Source organism: Egretta garzetta, unplaced genomic scaffold (genome assembly GCF_000687185.1).
Source record: "Egretta garzetta isolate BGI_Z169 unplaced genomic scaffold, ASM68718v1 scaffold81, whole genome shotgun sequence".
Lineage (NCBI taxonomy): Eukaryota > Metazoa > Chordata > Aves > Pelecaniformes > Ardeidae > Egretta > Egretta garzetta.
This window is the reverse complement of record NW_009258671.1, coordinates 3089981-3094373: the sequence shown is the minus strand read 5'-3', so window position 1 is coordinate 3094373 and position 4393 is coordinate 3089981. Positions and strand designations below refer to the sequence as shown.

Sequence of the window (4393 nt, the reverse complement as noted above, 5' to 3'; positions counted from 1 at the left end):
TAGTGTGATAAGTAATAGAGAGAAATTGGGGGGGGGGGGGAAACACGGGACAGGACAGGACACAAAACAAAACAAAAACCCAACAAAATCCCCAACAAACAAACTCCAAAGGGTCCAAATAAATATGCATTCTTGTGAAGAGACTTGCACCAACATTACTGTTCAACCTCTTCTGTTAAGCACTTAGAGTTCCTCAAGATAATAGAGAAGAACAAAATATTACCGCTATACTGACACGTTAAAGAAATTACCTTCTGCAAAGAAGTCTGCCTATACTGGTGACTTTTAAGACCAACTTGGCACAGAGTTCTTTGCACTGTTAAAAGTGTAGCAAGCAGAGCTCTGGACAAACACATACTGATCCACGCTACTGTGTCAAAGACTAAGACTGGATTAAAAAAAAAAAAAAAAATCTTAGACCATAACTTTTTTTCCAGGACCGTAGGAAAATCCAGGCTGGAAGGGGCCTCAGGAGGCCTCTAGTCCAACCTCCTACTCAAGGCAGGGTCAGCTCTGAGCTCAGAACAGGTTTCTCAAGGCTTTATCCAGTCGGGTCTTGAGAGCTCCCAAGGATGGAGACTGCACAGCCTCTCCTGGCAACCCATTCCACTGCCTGACTGTCCTTGTGGGGAGAGTTTTTTCCTTATATCCAGTCTGAACCTTTTTTGTTTCAGTTTATGCCATTGTCTCTTGTTCTCCCACCATACATCATTGCTGAGCCTTGATTTTCCTCTAGATTTTGGAAGGCTGCTATTACATCACCCCAAAGCCTCCTCTTCTACAGACTGAACAAACCCAGTTCCCTCAGCCTCTCAGTGTCAAAGTTTAAAAAAAAAAAAAAAGTCATTCTCAGTAGGGGTAATGCAAATTCAAACATTTATTACAAAAGCGATGACCCCTAAGACAACAATCTAAAGAAAACTAAACAAGTAGACATGACTTGTGTGGCACTGATCTCTCTGAATGCTAGTGGAAATGAATACAATGAGAACCTTGTGGAATTAAACCCTATTCGTATACCAGGAAAAACAATATATTTTCTGTGCTTACTCAGAGTGTTTTTATCAAATATTGTGTGAAATGCTCTAACAGTCAAACTGAATTAGCAATAGCTGTGTACCTACTGAGAAGTCATATGCTGCACTTCATTAATGCATCAGGTATACTCTAAAATAAAACTTGGAATAAACTGCAGAGCTCAAGGGAAGAAAGTAAATGAGTAACTCTGTTGGAAGGGCATTCTGGCATTAGTTTGTAAAAACAGTAATAAACTATGGGCCAAGATGCACAAAAGACAGATGGGTAAAACTTCTTGATCATTTTAAAGATAGTTTCAATCATTTAGTTCATGTTAACTCTTTTGGATCATTTGATATACACACCGAAGGGCAACACTAGGCCTTTTCCATAAGCATAACATTGGATTTTCATCTGCAATAGCATATGGTAGTATTTGCTGACTTGCCCTTCTACAACAGGTGCTCTATTTTATGAGGTAATATTACTTGTCCCTTTAATGTATAAAGTCATAAAGTAATGAAGTTGTTTCCAAGGTAAATGGGACCACCCATTCACTCCGTCCTATGTAAGAATTGGAGGTATCAAGATGCAAGCATGTAAGTGACTATGAATAACAAATTAGGGTCATGTACTACTTTGATTTATGCCCAAGTATCACCGAAATTCAGACATTCGAGATGAAGGTTGTGCATTTAATCTCTACACTACAGCCATGTAGCAGTTGGATAACCGCAACTGATTATCAAAAGCCACAATCAGTATTGAGTAGCTTGAACTCATAGAAGTCTCTGATGACCTTATCTAGTGCTGTGGAGTACATATGTCACTGTAGTGACATGAAGATGTCAGTCCTCATGTGCGTGGCCTACGAAGAGTAATTGTGTAAACTGTCCAAGCAGAATTTACCCCTTAGCTCCTTCATTCTAACACTGAAGGTTCCTGCCTTCACACCTACTAATAATCTGCAGTTCACCATACATTCAGCTATGATTATTCATTTAAGAAAATGGTATAACATGTATAACATAAGGAAGTAGTGAAAATAATGTATGTTCTTTAGAATGCCCACACCAAACAGATTGCTTTAAAATGGCTGATCAAATTCAGAGTAACAGAATGCTTACACAACTAATGAGCTGATTTACCTCCCTCCCTAACATTGCCCTCCGAGGGATAAATTCATCACTAGTGAATTCCATTTGAATTATTTTCATCTATCAAATTAAACCAAGGATATAGCCTATGGACTGGTTTAGCAAGGTATCAACTGTGTTAAAGGTACCTAATGATTTTGCAATCTTCTTTTTCACCTATGACTTTGCAGCAGACTTCAATATGCAGTATCCATGGGGAAAAATCAGAACATCCGCTGGATCACACAATGCTAGGAGTGCTAGGCCTGTCAGTTACAATCAGTGCAATAGGCAGACAAGACAGGACTGCAGAAACCAGAGGCGTAATTCATTTCTTATACATAACATTCCTTTAAACAGGCCAGAAAGAGAGGGTTGAGGTTGGGCTCGAAATGGTTCAAGGAGAAAGGGAGGGTTGTGACTAAAAGCAGGAAATGATGAAAAGGGAGATGAAGGGATAAGGAGCTGTAATAATGCTGTTGCTTACTGATACTTTTATAAACGTATTGGCTTCTGCATAAGTAAGTATCGTGATAATCAAATGGCAATTTTCTCCATCTTTGATACATGCTCTGCAAATACACAGTGACAGCCATAACCCTGAAGTGCTTACAGTCTGAACAGATGAGGCAAGTAAAGGGCTCAGACAGAACTGACTTGCCCAAGGCTACACCACTTGCAAGTGACAAGAGAGTACTTTTACTGCTGCAGCTATTGCTTCATGCTGTCCTTTCTACAGTAAAAATACAAAGCAAAGCTATGTTTTGTGCAGGTGAGAAGAACCCCACAAGACATCAGCGCAGCTTTGAGCAAACAGGCAGGTAGGTGGTAGGTCTATGGCTTGCCTGCTACTTTTTTTTTTTGCATGGGCATGTCAGAGCGTTACTGCCAGGTGCTGGATAACACCCTGGAGACTGGGGTCATGCCCTCTTTCCTAGACACGCAACAGGTACATCAAAAGCGATATAAAGCATGACAGCCTGTCTCACTCCTTGACACACTTGCATTCTGTCCCCAAGCCTTCTGGCTGGGGGCAGCTGCTCGGGTATTTTCCCTGAGCAGTTTCAGACCAGTTTTCTGCCACGGCTGGTCTGCCACTCTCAGGTTGCAGAAAGTGCTAATGGGACTCATCAGAGCCTCTGGAGCACTCACTCGTTCTAGCCCTGCCATCATCAATAGCACCTGCACCTCTGCTAGACCCACCCAGGAGTGAGAAATGCTGATGAGATGAGAGTAACGCCTGTCATCAGAGGTACAGAGGAGCTGGGGAGATGCCTGCCAGTCACATACTTGTTGTGCCCATATTCCATCTGTTATAGTTACCCAAGGAGAGCAAATAACTCAGTCCTGGTTTTCCTCAGCTGTTAACTTTGGCATTAGGCTGTGGCTGTGAAGTTCACAGTCAGCCCAGCACAGACCTGCTTCAAAACCCAAGAATTATTCTTAGTGCAGCTGTTCCACAGGGTATAAAGTTGCTGTGATGTTCCCTCAATCTAACTGAAAAGCACCTGTCCTATCTCCATGCCCTTTGTCTTGACAAGGAAGACTTCTTTTTAATCCCCAGATCAGCCTCACTAAGCAGAAGAACATAAACATGACTTTTATGAAAGGATAGTTCCCACAGCTGCTCATCATTAGCGTTCACTACCGACAACTCCTCTTCCGTTATTTAAAGTTATTTCTGCAATTACTCAAAACATCTAAACACATGTTTCTGGGTTTTACCCGTAGTCTATTTTAGTACAATGGCAGACATAAGACCTATAATAAACATATAGGTCATATTATAAGACCTATAATAAACTCAAAGGCATGATGCCTTTCAGGAGATGATACCCTCTGCAGTTTTTTTTTCTCTTTTTCATCGCTAAGAGTCCCATGTTACAAATAAACAGTAAGAAATCCCCGCCAGAGGAAATGATACACCTTCCCTTCCCCCCCCCTTCTCTCTCTCGACTCATCATTTCTTTTCCACGCATGCTGCCTGCAATGAAAGAACACGGAAAGAGGCAGAATCACGCGCATCCTGCTTCTGAATCTCAAACAATAAACCTCTCGGGGACAGAAATCTCCCTCGCTAAAGGATAAATAACAACTAAGAGCATTAAAATCTGTAAATACAAATCAGTAAACTACAGCTTTCCTCGTCCGCCAGGGAAAACCCCCCCTGCCACTCCGCATCCCCTGAAGGATGGACGAGGGGATTTCGGCAGGAAACCCGCTCCACTTACCTTGATCAT

The 4393-nt window shown here is 41.7% G+C and overlaps 1 protein-coding gene across 1 annotated transcript in view; it reads right to left on the bottom strand.

The window, feature by feature from the left end:
- BCAT1 (branched chain amino acid transaminase 1) overlaps nt 1-4393 on the bottom strand; it is a 64182-nt gene that overhangs the window by 59321 nt on the left and 468 nt on the right. The gene's annotated exons all lie outside the window — the stretch shown is intronic.